The sequence below is a fragment of the Thermobia domestica genome, chromosome 2 (genome assembly GCF_964235325.1).
Source record: "Thermobia domestica chromosome 2, izTheDome1.hap1.1, whole genome shotgun sequence".
Lineage (NCBI taxonomy): Eukaryota > Metazoa > Arthropoda > Insecta > Zygentoma > Lepismatidae > Thermobia > Thermobia domestica.
Window position 1 is genome coordinate 372,564,935 of NC_137455.1, and position 19,716 is coordinate 372,584,650.

Consider the following 19,716-nt stretch of genomic DNA (forward strand, 5'->3'; position numbering starts at 1 on the left):
TCACAACGAGGAAGTGCATAATTTGTATCATTTACCAAACTTTTTTAAGGCTATTAAATCTAGGAGGTTCAGGTAAGCAGGTGGACTTAGAATGGAAGAAAGTAGGAACGCTTCCCTTAACCTACGAGTTCTATGGACCATAGAGTCAGTCAGTTAGTTAGTTTAGAAGATACTGTTTCGAAAGAGGTAGACTGGTAAAATCATACAGTTTGTAAGAGATTGCCATGCCTTAATTCTAATTATAGAGTAACAGAGTAACATTCATTTAATATAGGCTATATTTACTTGTTTTGTGTGAACGACGAATGCCACCAATTATGTAATGTGATTCATTTCCTTCAAACATTCCTGTGGGTTATTGAGTTGGCTAGAAACAGTGCTGAGACTTGAGTTATCACTTATAGAGCGAAGAAATTTATCTCCATGAGGATATGTCTCATTATATGCACAAATTAAATACAGCCATACTTGTTGATTATTTGTGTGTTAGGGTCCCTTTCCAGTACTAAGACTTGGACCCACAGTTTAAGGTGGAATCCTGATCGCTGTAACAATTCAATATTCTTCCACCGGGAATTGAATCCGGATCCTATGCGCCGAGCTAGCCATTAGATCAGCAGGAAGTTCTAGAATGTTTTTGAGTCACTAGATTGAAGAATAACTTTGAGGTCCGGAATTTCCTGAACTCTCAAGAGTACAATGAACTACTATCAACAAATTTATTTTCTATTATTTGATGTGATTTCGACCAAAAACAGCAACTTCAATAAGAAATAAACACTCTTCTCCATACGCACATTTCGAATATTTCCTATCGTTTTTACTCAGCTCAAATAACGTTTACTTTACTGTTCTTTATTGTATATTTCAAACCATATACTTACTATAGAGATGTTCTCGGGATATCAGCCAGGTGAAGTCCGACGATAGAGCCGACGTTTCAAGAACTGACATCATTCCCGTCTGAAGTATAATCGCCCTGAAGACGAGAACCGATGTCAGTTCGTGAAACGTCGGCTCTATCGTCGGACTTCACCTGGCTAATATCCCGAGAACACCTCTATAATATTCGCTGCCAGGGAAGCTTCAATTTTTATTTCGTATAGTTACTGTACAGAATGTTCAGAAACAACACCAAGTAAAAGAAACTTACACGAAAACATGAAAAAAATTCTAGATCAACATCAGTGGACAAATGGGTTATTATTTCGGAGTTAAAATCCTCTGCTAATTGATTGGAATTATATATAGAAAAGGTCTTAACTCGAGAACCAAACATCGGAGATGGAGATCAGAAAAAAAAAAAGACGTAGTGATTATTTTGAGCTTCGACTCCATTAATGTACCTTTCGATATCGAATGTGTACTAGTTAGTTTCTGATCTACCATTTTCTTTTCCTAGAAAACCCTCATAAACTTCTTCCTATGCAACGAAGCTAACTCTGTCCTCGCGCATGTTTCATGCTAACTGGTTAATTAATATAACAATCTGGGCTGAAAATGATCACTATGTTCTTTTACCTTACCTTGGTCCGATACTTCATTCTCGACTTATGACCAGTGGTCGAAGTGAGACGGTATGCGGTGGTATGACATACCGCCTCTGGTTTTTCAGTGATCAAGACATATCGTCACAGGAGAGTAGATACTAAATATCTTTAATAAATCCATCTTTATACACAGTATTGACCAATAGCTTTGCAAATAAAAATATTTTTGTGTAGAACTAACTTCTAAGTTGAAAACACCGACATTTTTATCTTTTTAGGACCTTTTGTTTTAAAATGAGTTGTCAGCAAAGAAATTCATCTGTGGGTTTATATTTTGATGTGCCATATTGAATTTTCTTTCTTATGTATGTGAGTGTGTTGTCTTGCCTTAATGTATATAAATGTTGTGTTTTGAGCATGGGCGAATTTAGGGGTTGTCTGCTGTGGGGGTCGAATCTTCCGGTGTTTTGGATTACCCTTTAGTCGAGTGAGAGGCCCGGGAGCTTTCCCACAGGAAATTGTTAATATAAAAACTTGGTTTTTGATTATTTTCGTGTATAATTCTCTATAATACAACATAAGGGCATATTTTTTAAAAATGTTTTCAGAAAGTTGTTGGCGGGAGATCAAAGTCTCTCCATTGTCTCCTCTCTCCCATGACTACACAGAAGCTCTCCAAAGCTTTTCGGTCATTATATACTGTAAATAGAAATACAATATTTTAGGTAACATACCTTCACTGTATTTCAACGTTTCGATAGCCGGTATGTCAAGTCAAAATTGTAATAAAACATGCCACCTCTGCTTTTTATCCACTTCGAACACTGCTTATGACCCCTTTATTTTATTCCTAGTGCGGGACACTCGGTCGCAAAGGTGTAACAGCTTTTTCAAGCCAGCCATCCTAAGAGGGTTTTTCTTGAATATTACTCATTCACACCAGAGGAATGCCGGGATGATACTTAACTTACAGATCCAGGGCCACTTCTTTCCTTCCAGATTTCTTCCCCGCATAGTGTGCTTGCCGAGGGACACCATCTCTCCTGTGTGATGGGTTTAAGGGATGCCGATAGAGCCGAGAAATATCAATAATAAATAAACCCCTTTATCATTTCGGTCAATTTTCGGCGTGCTATTACTCGAAAATTATCCGTTTATGAACCCACGTTGGTCTACAATACTTTCAAAGTTTTTCCCTTCCGCTCTTCAATATCCTACACTTGTCCATCTTTTTTGTGGATCTTTATTTAACGATCGACAAACCAGCTTTTGTTCCTACCAAAGAATGCTTTTACAAATTTAGAAAGAGCTATTTTAAAACGTCATTCAATAACCTGTACTCGCAAGCTTCAGAATTTTTGGTTGGATTGGATCAACTCCCACTACAAATACTTCTGTTATTGTTGCAAATTATTTATATTGAGAAAACTCTATTATGCACATTTTATTTTAATGTTTTGTTCTTCCTACGGTTGATTATGAATGGCTAATATATCTATAGTTTCTCTTTAGTTTCTTTAACTTTTTCCTTTATTTACTGCCCACAATGAATTGTTTCAATGAATGCATATTGAACTGAAAAAAGAACTTTGAGCTTACAATACCCTCTACAACATCTAATAGTTTTTAAAAAGAAGAACTATATTGGAAATAAATGAAAAATAAGTACCCAACCTATCGAAATGCATTGATTACATTATATATGTGTTTAGTGTTTCTGGTTGACATCTTTCTCATAACGTTTTCTCTCATGTAATAGAATAAGTTATTTTTTCTCGTAGCAGATTCTTTTGTTGCAAATCTATACTGAGATAATAATGATTCATCCGAGAACCTATTAAAAAAATAGAACCTGTTCAATCATAAATCAAATATCATTAACTGAGAATCAACTTAATAGAGAACTAATGGTTAACTTTAATATACAACTAGGGGGACGTGGTGGTTCGGTGGTTAAGCGCTTACCTTTGGCGCTTGGGGGTCCTTCGTTTGAACCCCAGCCAAATAAGTTTGTGGCAGACAACATCGTGTTCGTGGATTTTCTCGGGCTACTCCTGTTTCCTCCCGCACTTTCTCAATTCAACAATTCTTCCATCATCATTCTTTTGCTTTAATTTTAGTCTCGTTTATCCTAAATCGAGGTAGGTTAAACTGAAAAATTTCATTTTATTTTCAACAGACGGAAGGACGGATGAACATACTTGTTCTATAAAATTTCCAATATTTATGGATAACAGGATTTCTCAACCTGGGGGTCGCCAAGATAAGCGGAAGAGATAAACATAATTAGAATCTAAAAATACCGAAAAATATATTTTAAATATTATTTTGAAATTTATTCTGATGGCATATTTTTATTTCTATACATACTGTTAAGAACAACAACAACAAAAAAAAACAGATCTACTAAACATTTTCAACAGGTGCCGAGTTGTTTAAAAATCAATTTAAATGAAAGTAGGACGATATGAAACTAATGAGAATTGCATATCTAATTATTGTATCTCCGCATTGCAATAGGTATATTAAAAACCCCATACAAGCTTATTAAAAAAAAACAGAAATTATAAGGGGATCACTGGCAAGAGGATGTGATAAAATCGGGGTCGTGATAGAAATTAGGTTGAGAACCACTGATGAATAGCATAGTTTGGAAGTCTGAAAGACAATAGTAATATGATGTAGCCTGCAACAAACAGAAAAAATTATAAATTACAGTTGTAATGTAACAATATAAAATTTAATCTAAGTCAGTCCTAAATGAAGAATATTCGTAAGAAATTAACAACCTACGATAGACTGTAGAGAAAAGCAAAAGAAAAATTCTCTTTTGATTTTAAAGTTATAATGCATCCACCGTTACTCTGAATCTTAAATTTAAAATGGCTGTTTCTTTGTTCTATGTTGGCAGCCCTGCAACAGTAGTTATAATTATGGTTATAAGAAAAATCCTTCCGGCAAGTAAAGAGACTTACTATTTCACGTAAAGATTTAACTAAGTTCTGAGATAACTTCTAAAATATTCTTCAAGTCCAGAAGAAGTTCTTTTCGTAAGTTTTGCTCACTTTTTCTAGGAATTACAATAGTGGAAAAGAACTTACAAGATACATGATATTAAATATCCCTTTAGCTATAGACAAATTTAGCAGAAATTGAAACACGAATCTTCATTTTTTTTTTTTTTTTTTTGAAATATTTATAGTTTCTGGAAGTTTCCATATTTTGTCTTCCATCTTTGTCTTCCATATTTTGTTTCCATCTTTGTAAAACTTTTTTTTTTTTTTTTTTGTTCTTGTACTATGCAAGATGCGTAGTATAACTTGTTTTCTATCGTCGTACAACATGTGTTCGTGTTTGTGTTGGAAAGGAGATCACGGTATATATTAGTTAGTAGCAGCTTCATTTTTAATTAGTTACCTAATGAGAATTACGAGGCTAGTATATCAAACAAATTATTGTAACATCATTAAAGTTTTAAAAAAAAAAGCTTACGAAGAATTTTAAAGTTACGTTAGTTTAAGTTTAATTGAACTTTTCATTAATGTTAAATTGGACTTATACAAGTTAGATAAAGTTTCGATTAATTAAATTGGGTTTTGTTTCGTTACGTTAAATTGAAAAATGTAATATTTGTTTTACGTCCCACAGTTATGCCGGTTAGGCTAAAGGAGACGGTGATGATGAGGAATGAATGAAATGGTGGAATGAAGAAAGTGGGAGGAAACGGGAGAACCCCGAGGAAACCCACGCACACGCTGTTTGTACACCACAAAGTTTACTTGGCGGGGGCCTGGGACCAAACCTGGGACCCCAAGCACCAGAGGTGAACGCTCTACCACTGAGCCACCGCGTCCCCTACGTTAAATTGAGTTTGGTTAGAATAGTTCAGCCATCGCTAACTTAAATTTGCCTTAATTAATATGCGTTTCAATTACGATAGATTAAATTAGATTTGATTAGGTTTTACGTTTTGGTCCATTAAGTTAAATTACCTTTCGACCCACATTCCTTTGGCTACAGGTCTCTAGTTTTGCTGTCAATTATTCTCTCCAGCTCTAAAACCAAGTATATGCAAGTAAATCCATGTTGTCCTGAAAGCATAAGTAAAAAAAATCATGAGATACCGGATAATACTAGACAAGCGATAATATTTCAATCCAAGAACTTCTGACGGTATTTCAATAGTAAAAGTAGTAGGAATTTAAAGACATAACTGTACAAAAAATTATATCTGAAAAAAAAAATACATAAATTGTACGTAATCAAAAATTTCGTTTTACATTTTATTAGTCAGCAAGTAACATTGTCACGTGAAGAAATTTAGTTTTTATGCCGTGAGATATTTCTAAAATTAATATTGAAACCGGAAGTGATGTAAATTTGTCCCGTTTCCAGTTTTACTAGCGCGATTAGTGTGAAAATGGAACATACTCTTGCTAGGTTTAGTTGATTGCAGAAAATCCCTCCTCTTCTTTATTACCGTTTTCATCCCTCTGGTGAACAACGTTAAAATCAAAAGTGGTTGAATTCTGTCACTTACTGTTTGTATAAAGTGTTAATAGAGAAAGTAGTACCTATTCTCGGAATCCTGAACCGAATCCCCCGCCCCCCCCAAAAAAAAACTCTTCTCTCTATCTTTTATCATTTTCGCTCTATATAGCTCAATATTGAAACAAGAAGTCGTAGAGGATTTCAGAAACTTCCGGTTTTAATTGAGATTTAAGGATGAACACGAGTATATTTACAACTAGCTTAATAACGCAGTAGATAGGACAATATAGCATACGGAATTCGGTTTTCTCTCACAACCTTTTATTATGAAAGTCTTGTTATACATAAATATAACACTCAAAGTCACTATAAGTGTGGTCCAGGGACCAATAAATGTTTTCTTATGTAGTTTCGGTAAATAGGTGTCCCAAGGTCCACGTAGCCACTAGAAGGATACTACAGAGCTCGAGGCAAGCTAAATGGCAGTGGTTTAGGAATCATCAGTGCTCCAGGCAAGTAAAGAGAAGTTGAGGTTCCGCAGAGTTCCAGGCAAGCTAAGCTGGGAAGGAAACTACAGAGCTTCAAGCTAGCTAAGTGGTTCCGATTAGGATCTCTCAGAGCTTTAGGCAAGCTGAGAGAGGGCTTGAATTCTCACAGAGCTCCAAGCAAGCTAAAAGAAATGGTTTAGAAATTCTCAGTGCTCCAGGCAAGTAAAGAGAAGTTGAGGTTCCGCAGAGTTCCAGGCAAGCTAAGCTGGGAAGGAAACTACAGAGCTTCAAGCTAGCTAAGTGGTTCCGATTAGGATCTCTCAGAGCTTTAGGCAAGCTGAGAGAGGGCTTGAATTCTCACAGAGCTCCAAGCAAGCTAAAAGAAATGGTTTAGAAATTCTCAGTGCTCCAGGCAAGTAAAGAGAAGTTGAGGTTCCGCAGAGTTCCAGGCAAGCTAAGCTGGGAAGGAAACTACAGAGCTTCAAGCTAGCTAAGTGGTTCCGATTAGGATCTCTCAGAGCTTTAGGCAAGCTGAGAGAGGGCTTGAATTCTCACAGAGCTCCAAGCAAGCTAAAAGAAATGGTTTAGAAATTCTCAGTGCTTCAGGCAAGTAAAGAGAAGTTGAGGTTCCGCAGAGTTCCAGGCAAGCTAAGCTGGGAAGGAAACTACAGAGCTTCAAGCTAGCTAAGTGGCTCCGATTAGGATCTCTCAGAGCTTCAGGCAAGCTGAGAGAGGGGTTGAATTCTCACAGAGCTCTAAGCAAGCTAAAAGGCTTGGTTTAGAAATTCTCAGTGCTCCAGACAAGTAAAGAGAAGTTGAGGTTCCGCAGACTTCCAGGCAAACTAAGCTGGGAAGGAAAATACAGAGCTTCAAGCTAGCTAAGTGTTTCCGATTAGGATCTCTCAGAGCTTCAGGTAAGCTAAGAGAAAGGTTAAGTACCCACAGAGCTCCAAGCAAGCTAAAAGGCTTGGTTTAGATTAGCTCTCTCAGAAATCTAGGCAAGTTAAGAGAGCAGGAATGACCAGTCGAAATTGATGTCGATGAAGACTTTGCATGGTGTTTTATAGTTCTTCTGGACAGCAGTGGAGCTGGTGTTCCTCTTCTGTCACATGCCATGACGATGACGAGTATGTCTGTCGTCTACTTGTTTGTGGTAGTTATAGTAAGTGAGCACTTGATTTTATTTACAAATAAGAAGCCCGTGTTGTTGGAATTTACCAATACAGACCACGCGTAGGATATTACACTATTCTTGGAACGCTTAGTTGATTGCAGGAATTCTTTCTCGCTATTACCGTTTTTACTATATAGTAACCAACGTTAAAACCGGAAATACTGGTTTCTACCACTTCCTGTCGATGGATCGCTTCCACAAACGAACTCGATTCCTAAGTTTTCATCTTCTACATCCTAGCCAAAACTAATGGTCATTCATCAAGTGGTTTTTGAGAGTGTTCGTCTCCTGGACTGGCGGACGGTCACACGGACGGAAAGGGTAAAAATGTAAAGGAGTTCGGTAAATCAAACTTTATACAAGTATAATAAAATTGCAATAAATAACAGAAATCAAAATAATAAATATAAGCAATGAATAACAATCAATATGTCACTGAATATTATTACTTTCTTTTACTATTAATTATTACTTTCTTTACCAATATTTTCTTATTGATAATCTCGTTTGACATACAATATTCTAATCTACTCTAGCAACTCAGAAAAATATCCTTTCCAATTAACTTTGAAATTTTGAGGTGTATTTTTGCTGAACGGGGCATTAAACCCAAAATCAACTCAACTTTTGATGTGGAGGAAAGAAAAACCTACTCCCAATCTTTATAGGGTTACGCTCTCTCTTCGGCATGGAGTTGAGAGTATTTCTATTGATTACAAAATAATGTTAGATGGGCTAAATGTAGAAATCACGAACAAGAGGATTAATAAATACGTTATAAAGCCACAAATCGTTTCTAAAGAATAATATAAGGTCCTCAGGTACTGATAGGAAAGACAATAGACTTGCATAATAGTTGTAACAGAATGAAGCATAATGATGATTATTGGGAATGAGCTTACACGTCACAAACAGATTTTGATTAGCGGGATGGGTTAAATCTTCTATCGTGGGTCAACTCAGGACTAATGAACACATGAGAATCCCTTGTTAATGGTAAGGATCTCTGTTATTTGATTATTATCACAAAAGCTTAAAATGTTCACATGTTAAAATATTAAAATGGGCCTATGTTTAGCAGAAGGGGTCCAGCTCTTTTCTCTAAAAAATGTTACAATTTTGGTAATTTCTGTTCACATTCGGTTAGTTTGCGGTAGGGTTGGTTAGTTTGTTAGATTAGGCTAGTTTAGGTTACATTTGGTTAGTTTAGTTTATGTTATATTAGTGTAGGAGTCCCGCATAATTTTCCAAAAAATGATAGAATTTCGCTTATTTCTACTAATTTTACGTTAGTTTAGGTTAGTTCAGGTTAGCTTACGTTAGTTTATGTTAGGTTAGGTTAGATTTGGTTACGTTATGTTACGTCTAAGTACTTGCATCACTCATTTCTCCTGCAAATTTTGCGTTTTTTACGTGCTTCTGGACCCCTTGTACTAAACATACCCCTTAAAATGTTCTGGCTCGTGTGTTAGAGCCTGCAGGTTCTTTGTATATACATCGTGTCCCGTTTAGAACTATAATAAAAGAAAAGTCGAAAGAATAAAAACTGTTTACAATTATGGTACGTTTGCACCACTGTGGCGAGAACTCAGAAAGCTTTCTGAACAATGTATCAATTGCCACAAATACTGTTATCTTGTGGAGTAGTCAAAAAGCCTTATTTCTTGTCTGCCAGCCATCATGTGGACGCCTAAAAGAGAACACGTTTTGCATGTTATCGCTGTCGGAATTGAAGTCTGTGAAACTCGTTCAAAGACGTTTTTGTGTGCATTACTATGTCAGTGCAAAAGAAGTCCAACTTACATATCCATCAAGAAATGGGACCAGCAGTTCGAAAAACGGAATCGTTGTTAGCGATGAACGGTAAACATGGAAAAAGGAGTTTCATAAGAAAGCGTGGATAGAATTCGTGTTGCAGTTAACCGAAGCAATCGCAAATCCATGCGACAACCCCGAACAGGCAAATACAAATCCCAAAATCAACTGTGCACAGGTACTCTACACATGATTGCGCGTGCATGCTAACAAGATTCAACTAAGAGGGTTGTTTCGAAATTAATGTCTCCTATTCTTTTGTGTTGACTTTGTATTTTCATGCCAAATGTCGTTCATGTAGTGCTAATCCTTGAAATTTCCTCTTTTATTTGCACCTGGTCCTGTTGTTCTGCGGTAGTTGGCGCCAGCATAGGAGTGCTCCAAAATGGAGTCTGATATGGACGTGCGTATGAAACAATGATGTGTGATTGAATTCCTCACTGCTGAAGGAATTGCGCCAATTGAAATCCATCGACGCGTAGTAAAGGTTTATGGAGACGATACAATAGACGTGATCAATGTGAGGCGATGGGTACGGCATTTTCAAGGTGATGAAAAGGATGTTCATTATAAACCACGGCCCGATCGACTCTGCACAGCTGTCATCCCTTGCAATGAAGATCGTCTTGATCAACTCATCCGTGCTGATCGCTGGATAACGACTAGAGATTTGTGTACAAAGCTGAATATGGCGTACAATTACAAGACTCGGAAGCTGTTGTCAAAGCTGTAAGGAAGTGGTTACCCTCACCTGGTTCCGGTTTTTACAAGCGCGGCATGCAGACTCTGGCTTATCGTCGGCAAAAGTGCATAACGAATGGTGGGAACTATGTGAAAAAATAACAGTGTGTAGCTGAAATATTGTTCTGGATAGCTGTACTGTTGTTATTTACGTATCTCCATTAGTTTTCATTTTTAAAAAATGGGAGGCATTACTTTCGGAATGACCGTCGTACATCTGCTCTTAAAACTGGCTGACAAACCGCTAAAGGTACAATTCGCACAACAAGAAATTGATGAAGATGACGCATTTCTGCATAGTGGCTGTTTTACAGACGAGCCCACTTTGTATGTGAGTAGACACGTTAACAAACATATCTGTAGGATTTGAGGGTCAAAGACTCCTCACGAAATGCGCGAAATAGAACGCGATTGTTCGAAATTAAATGTGTACTGTGGTGCCATGAAGAACAAAATTATTAATTCCTTTTTCCGCTGAGGCAACAGTGTATTCGATAAATTATCTAGACATGTTTTAGCAATATGCGTTGCCCCAATTCTCACTCAGAGCTATCGTCCAACAAGATTGAGAACTATGCGGTGGTTCTTATGTCGTCAAAAACTTTCTCAATGATCATTTCAATGGATTGGAAGAAGTTCAATGTTCATAACATGGCCCCACAAACACCAGATCTTACTCTGTGTGATTGTGTTTCCTTATAAGGATTTGTTAAAGGACCAGTTTTATTCTACTTTGGTACAAGATCTGAATAACTTGCGTGAAAGAATTCTGGTTGCAATAAACAATGCCACTCCACAGATGCTTGCCAGATTTGGATTGAGGCAGAATATCGTTTGGATATATGCTGTGCAACTAACGCTGCAAACTTAGAAGTTCCTTTCTTTTCTTCATTTGTAAAGTAAATAAATAAATAAATAAATAAATAAATAAAAACTTTTTGAGCTGTTGTGTGTGACACAAGTTTGGACGATAAATCTTGGTAAATAAAGAAGTTATGCCACTTTTATTTGTTATAGTTCTAAGCGAGACACCCTATATAGGAATAATCAAAAATCTAGAAAATGTTATGAGGCACACGCCATAACATACATACTGAACTCAAGGCTAGCAGATCAAAATGACTTGACAGAAACGCAATCGGAATTCACGAAAAAAATAAATAAATAAATAAACTTAAACAAGAAAACTTAAATCACTATATTTTTATGCATGTAATCCAGATTTAACAAAGCTACAAATAATTCGGACGCATTTCCACTAAATACTGCTTAAAACTTTGACTATACAACATGCAGAAGCTTCATTCACCAACAATTGTTATGTGATGTCGAAGGGACGCAACGTGATGTTCTCAGCTGGTTATCATTATGCCCTAACTTGTAACAAATGATGCATATGGTGGGAACAAATTTATTCTGTATACACCATGGACAGAACTAACTGTAGTTAGGAAATTACTCTTGGCTATTGACTGATTAGTAAAGTTCTCAGCAAGTAGACTTCGTAAAGTATTGTGTGTGTCTTTAAAGGTCTTCACTACAGTGAAATTAAACTACCGCTAATTCTAGAGTTTTTCTGTAATATCTTCAAAACAAATAAAAAAATATTCGAAAAGCAGAAACGTAGTGAACTAGACAATACGATTTTGCATGTGATACGGTTATCACAACTCATCTATCTGCTTTCGATTTGCAACTGTAGATAGAATTAGCATTTTTTTTTTTTTTGCGGGTTCTGTAAATAGCGACATACCAAAAGCAGATAGGAGAATTGTGGTAAAGGTATCACATGTAAAATCGTATTATCTAGTTCACTACGTTTCTGCTTTTCGAATATTTTTATGTGTTTTGAAGATATTACAGAAAAACTATAAAATTAGCGGTAGTTTAATTTCGCTGTAGTGAACACCCTTAAGACAAGGTGACCAGACGTCCCGTTTTAGCCGGGACAGTCCCTTATTTTCAACCGTTGTCCCGTATTTTTCTGATTCTCAAACTGGACGCCTAAATGTCCCGTTTTTAAGAAAACGTGACCCAGGTGTCCCGTAATTATTATTCAAAATATAAATGGTCAATGCTAATTCTACACTCTTGCGTACCAACACTCATTGGGAAGGTTCAGCCGTGCCTAGAACTTCTGAATATTCAAATGAGAATTGAGTGGGAATTGTGAGTGTTGAAGTAGTTAAAAGTATTGTTGGGTAATACTTAAGTTAGAAACGCTGTGTTATAATTCTTACTTGTGTATTTTGTAAATTGAAAACACTGCTGAGTCCCAAAATGCATGTGAAGTTCCCCCTCCCCCCGTCGCCGATTCGTATGCGTCCCGTTTTTGAAAGTTAAAGTTCTGGTCACCTTGCCTTAAGAAGATGCAGGGGTTTCAGTTAAATATACTAGGAATGATCAAAAAAAGAAATGTTGCAAAGCCTATTATGGCTTATGTGTGAGACATAGCTGAAAGGTCAACACACCTGATGATAGAGGACACTTGACAATAGTCCTCGATGTAATCACAGTTATTTGTTCAACCGCTTATCACAACGATAGTTAAAGTTCCCTATGTCATTTGCACAGAAACCCGCGTCAAGTTCTCGTAGCCACCGTGAGACAGCGGTTTTGACATAATCACATGCCAGATAATGATGGCCAACCATTTTTGCTTTAGAACAAGGAATAGGTTAAAGTCATTGGGGCTATGTCAGAGCTGTAGAAGGGGTACTCTAGTCGTTCCAAGCGTCTAGAAACGGTCAGTGGTTGAAGTAATGGGTCTATCGCTGTGTCCAGGGTTGTCATTAACAATATTGGTCCACTCTTTCTTTAAAGACACGACATCACTTCCCTACAAGTTGCTTTGAAATGTTGCCCTCCCTATATACCTCTACGATCTGCCTATGATCAGCAGGTGTAGTGTTTATGGTCCACAGGAAACGCACCACTGACCTAACTTCTAGTCTCGACCAATTTTCCAGACGTCATCATTTTTAATGTCCGATTCTCGGGTATGAATAATCAGAATCCTAAGTCTTCAAATCTACACCAAGACAAACATGTTATTAATCTACAAATAAATTTTCGTAAAATTACAGTGAATATCGTAAAACTTTGAAGTCCTTACAGGTATGTAATCTTTTTTTGATCATCCCCCGTAGGTATATGTGGGCAATTCTTCGAATAGTTATTAAAGGAGGTTGCATGAAAGAATATCTGGTAGAAACATGCGCTCCGACTACGTGAGTGCTTTGGAGCTCCGGCACCCACAAGATTTTTAGTTTGGACCCGGGTTTGAACCCGTTTCTCTTTTGTTTAAGTCGGCCGTGTTACCGACTGAGCTAGGGCAGCCCCAACTTATCATTATGCTACCGGTATATTTTACTTTATCACAGCACTGCCTTCTATGACAGTGTTCATAAAAGATTTTAACTAAAAATAAATAAAGCAAATATCAAGACTTCAAAATCAATCAATTAAATCAAATATGAAATATAGGCTAACACGTCCTGCCGTTGATATGCACCCACATAAATTTAGGTAAGTCGGCGCCGTTGGGTAGAAACGACTATGTAGAATCAACTGGTATGATAGAATCTACAGATGAAAATGAGATGTTTCTGATGGTAGAAGATACACCAGAACCTCCAAATGAGTCCGATTTGTTAGATTTATTTTAGAGGTTCCAAGCAATATGGAAGGATATAGGAGTTCGCCGAAGAGGTATACTGTAATAAAACAAAAATGAATTCTTTGAGTTTTACGTCCCACGATTATGTTGGTTAGGCTAAAGGAGACGGTGATGATAAGTAATAAATGAAATGATGGAATGAAGAAACTAGGAGGAAACGGGAGAACCCCGAGGAAACCCACGCACACGGTGTTTGTCCACCACAAAATTCACTTGGCGAGGGCTGGGATCGGACCCGGGATCCCAAGCACCAGAGGTGAACGCTACCACTGAGCCACTGCAGCCCCTGTAATGAAAGAGGTTCAACATATAGCAAGAAGGCATGCCTACAAATATGGTTTCAGGCCAAGAATGATTATAATAAGGAAAAATGGAAGTAGAAAGTTAGGAGTAAATGGAAGAAGCTAAAGAGGAATCAAATATTGGGAAAGATAGAAAGCGGGAAGAATACGTTTCAGAATAAGAAGTTATTTAAAATAAACAAAGAAGATAGAGAAATGGTAGATGAACATTTCTTGAAAGGAAACTCAAGAAATGAAGTTGCAGAGTGTATATTTATTCGACGAATTCGAGATAATATGGTATTCAAAGTTGAGAGATGAATTGTTTCTTCTCAAAGAGAAATTTAGAAGTTTAAGGCAGCAGTTTTCAAAAATGAGCGAGTTGAGAATGTTCCTAGAGCATTTAATTTATTTCTTATTAACTTCTAAAGGAATTATTCTATATATTTTATTATTATCCTCATTAAACAATTCTTGTAATATATCTATCCATTTATGATTTCTTTGAGTACTCAATTTTTTCCACGTAGTTTGTTTAAGCGTTCTATTAAAACATTCTATGATATGTTGTTTTAGGAGGACACATGTCAAATTGCAGGGCTCAAAATTGAAACATTCGCAAAATATCATTTCTTTATGAACGGTTCCCGGGATGTGGCTTCTTAAATCTCCCGAAATCTCAACTTTTTTGGCCAATATCTGGGAAACGGTGGCCAGTTGGCCAGTGGCCACCGGATACTACAGAGTTTTCATAAAGTCTGGACGGATTTAATTTGCTTATAATTTTCATAAAAATGCTCATAATGAAATCAAAGTGCAAACGGTAGCGGAAGGATTAAATTTTTAGTGACGCTCTTCTGTGACGCCATGCTCAAGCAGTTGGAACATGGCGACGTTCTCCTTTCAGCCATCATGTTCTCAGATGAGGCAACCTTCCATGTCTCCGGGAAGGTTAACCGACACAACTGTCGCGTTTGGGGCACGGAAAACCCAAAGGAATTTGAGACACATGACAGAGATAGCCCTAAAGTGAACGTTTGGTGCGCTGTGTCCTATGATCATCTGATTGGACCGTTCTTTTTTGAAGAGGAGACCGTAAATGGAGATTCGTACCTGGATATGTTGCAGAAATACCTCATTCCGGAACTGGAGGCACGTGGAATCCAGAACGACATCGTGTTTCAACGGGACGGGGCACCCCCTCACTATGCAATCAAGGTGCTTGACGAGAAATTCCCTAACCGATTGATTGGCCGCGGTGGCCCGACCGCTTGGCTGCCAAGATCACCCGACCTTACCCCCTGCGACTTCTGGCTTTGGAGTCATGTGAAAACGGAAGTTTATGCAAAGAAGCCAAGTGGTTTGGAGAACTTAAAGGACAAAATCAGGGCGTCTGTGGCTGGCATTTCGGATCAAACACGGTGGAAGGCTGTGAGTGGATTCCAGCGCCGCCTACGCGAATGTGTGGACGTAAATGGCGCCCAGTTGGAGGTGTGGCGGTGAATGAACTGAGCTGGTGCAGATTACAGGTAAAAATTTAATCCTTCCGCTACCGTTTACACTTTATTTGATTTCAATATGAGCATTTTTATGTAAATTATAAGCGAATTAAATCCGTCCATACTTTATGAAAACCCTGTATTTGGTACCAAAATGTTCACTATCCTCTCAGGTATTGATCAACACCAATATTATCTCTCTATGAGTCACGTTTCCCGATATATGCCTCCTTAAATCTCCCGAAATTCGAAGTTTTTTGGCCAATATCTCGGAAACGATAAGAGTGACTCGGAAAATTCCATCACTTCTTTTAGATATATTTTGATGCTCTACCAAATGGAGGACTCAAAATTTAAAAAATTCGGAAATAACAGACACTCACAGAGACATAGAGACTTCAGTAACGAACATTTTAAGTTCGTTGATAATGTGTGAAGGAAAGAAATGTGTGAGAAGCAGTGGCGTATTTACGATTTTCTTTCGGGGGGGGGCTTTGCTAACTTTCGGGGAGGGCTTTGCCTGAAAATGTGAAAATTCTGCAAGATATTTCATATACTTTACTATAGTAAGTAAGATTTCGGGGGGGCTTAAGCCCGGAAGCCCCCCCCTAAATACGCCACTGGTGAGAAGTATTTTTTTTTTCATTTCGTAAGGCGAGAGGAGTTGTTGAGGAATTTAGTAAAACAAATAGTGCTTAATTAATATAAGGAAAACAGAAGTGTTAGTAGTTACGGAATTATTCTGTGGTTATTGATTGGACACTGATGTAAAAGTGAAGCAGCAGTGGGTGAAATTGTTAAGTGGTTTTCATTAGTAAAGTTCAGAGCAAGTGGGCTTTGTAAAGTGTTGAGAGCGACTTTAAGAGGATACAGTGGTATCAAGTAAATAATCAGAATCAAATAAAGATTTAAGAAATTTTCATAATTTTGTAATTAGGCTTACGGCTTGAGTAAAGATGCTTCCTAGAAATATACAGATAGGTATAACAATAGTAGAAACACCTGCAGAAAATGTAACTTACCTTATTAATACAACGTTGGAGCACCGTTAGCCAGCTGAAGAGCCCTGATTTCAAGTGGAGTTGAGGCGTTTAAGTCATCAATGATTTCGTACGATCTAGCGTTCCCCAACTCTGTCCGTTTTTCGGTTCCAGTGCTATAGAGGGAAGAGGTATTGTTGTTGATAGAAAGGAAAGACAAGTAAAGAATTGTCACATACTGATTGGAAAGAAATACAAATTATAAACAGGAATAACAATTAAGAACAGGGTGCACGAAAAAGAATATACTCTTTTCAAAAAAATATTCTCGAGCCCCCTAGTGTGATATTAGAATGCTTTATATGCCAATAGCAAGATAATATATCATTTTGTTTTACCTACTTTGCAAGGATTCAATATGATGCCCATTGTAACACAGCAGATATCTAGTCAATAGTCCATTTCCCCCCATACTCGAATCTACATATCTCTTGTAATGGCATCAAAGGCTACTGCATAGGCTTTCGCAACTACGTCTGAATTCAAGGTAATGGTGAAACAAAGACGCGGTCTTTGACAAACTCCATAAAAATAAGTCGCATAGTGTCACGTCTAGGGACCTCGGAGACCATCTTAACAATGCTTCATTATCAGGACCAGTGCGATCTATCAAACACTGTGCGAGATGTTCGTTCAAATACCTTCTCACGTCATTATGGAAGTGGTATCAATCACATCTGGAACATGTCAAGATACGAGTGCCCAATTACAGTTCTTTCTCCAAGAAAATGACCTATAAAGCTTCGTTCTGCACAAGGCAGCAAACACGTTTAACTTTGCAGAACTTCTGACATACTTAAGGATTCGCCAAAGGTGTTCTGAACTCCACATTCGAACACTATACCTGATGACTTTACCGTTGACATGAAAGGTCGCATAATCACTGAAGACTACCTTGTCTCTAAAATCATAATTTTCCAGGAATTCAAACATGTTTACAATGAAGACAGTGTAAAGGTTCTTTTTTTTTTTTGTGTGTGTGTGTGTCATCCAATGAGATCCTGGATAAGTTGCAGCTTTTAAGATTGGTTTAAAGGGACAACTTTGTCGATAGATGTCGCTACATTTCTCATATATCTCTCATGCATATTTTACCTTTCAAAAAAAATCACGATTTCTCTTACAATTTTCACACTATAGACTTCAAATTTTTAGAGAAGGAACTCCATAACCTGTCGAAGGAACAATCCGTGCCGATTTTTTTATTTAGAATTTTCTTCATGGTTGAAATAGCTTAATTGTTGAAATTGGATATCCAAATCTTTAACAATATACTGTTTCAACAATGAAGAAAGTTCTAAATAAAAAATAGGCACGGATTGTTGCTTTCGTTATGTTATGAAATTCCTTCTCTAAAAATTTGAAGTCTGTAGTTTGAAATTTGTAAGAGAAATTGTGAATTTTTGTGAAAGGTAAAAAATACATTAGAGAGATACGAAGACCGTAGTGACATCTATCGGCAAAACTTGTCGCTTTAAACCAACCTTAAGCCTGGAATTTCAGTTGGGCTTTCGGCATCTATGGTCATGCTAGCCCATGACGTCCCTCGGCAATCACAGTATTCGAGGAAAGGGAAGGAAGAAAGTATTGGGAAAGGAAGGAAGATGCCTGGGACCCTATGTTAGGTACTATCCCGGCATTTACCTGGTGGGAATGAGGAAAACCCAGAAAAATCTCACTCAGGATGGCTAGCTTGCAAAAGCTTTTACACTTTTCTGACCGAATGTACAAACTGGGAATCGAACCCGGGACCGATCGCACCAAAGAGTTAATGACTACGCTACGCGGGGCCACTTATGTAATCATATCCAATTACATTGATGATTTTCAATAGATATAAAGATTGTAATGCAGTTTACAATAATTTGTTATCTAAAACCATTCCGTAGATACGAATAAATAGTAAAATTTGTTATATTACTTAGAGATGCGTAGAGGTCACCAAACTTTGAGTGTCTGTAATGCTGTAGCGTCCCAAGTTTGCAACACTGATTAATAAATATGATATTGTACATTTTTGTTTTACATGTAAATTGAAATATGTAATAATCTCAATAGTGCCATTTGAAAAATGTAACTTTATGTTGGGATGTCAACACTGTTAATCTGTTGGTATTGAAGAGTATGCCAAAAATGTCCCCTGCCGATGTTTATATGGTACAAAACTTTAGTGTTTCCTGTAAACTACAGGATGAGAAAAAAGTCCAGCACTACCCTTGTATCTTTGAAACGGCTTTAGAAAAGTTGACGAAATTTTGGTTGTGGGTAATTGGGATGGGACCACAACAGAAAGTGCAATTTTGCATCATAGTGGACATCTCAAAATCTGTCATTTTGAATTCAGGTCCAATTTTGTTAATGGGAAGAGGGCATAAGACAAGCAATTTTAGGCTACAATTGCACCAAAAATACGAATCTGAAGATATTTTTCACCTAACTTTAATCAGTAATGAAATTTTGTGAAGTAAACATTGCATATTGCATTATGTAATGAGTTTGATTTGTGTTTTGAGGTGATGTAACATGGCTCTCACCCGCCAATTGTTCTCATCAGTGGGGAACGCAATAACAGAGAGATCACTGATAACTTCAATGCTCTGCATCCAGGGAGAGGACAACATTGGACATACCACAGTGTCACGTATTTTGCAGAAATATCAAGTTTCTGAGTCTGTACACGACAAGAAACGCAGTGGACGCCCGAGGACTGCAACAGATGAGGCAACAGCAACGACAGTTGTAGAATCCTTGGTGAAAATGATGAAAAGCCGGAAACGCAGTACCAGACTTTTAGCTGCGGTTTCAGGTGTAAGTCAGAGATCGATAGTCTATGTGTTGCTTACAAGCAACTGATATCCATACAAACTCCAACTGCAGGAATACCTAACGGATGGTGACCCAGATTGGAGAATGCAATTTGCAGAATGGGCCGTGATGAAGTGTAACGAGGCTTCCACGTTTCCTCTTAGAGTGTTCTTAGTGATGAGGCTCTGTTTCACGTGAACGGTGAGGTCAATA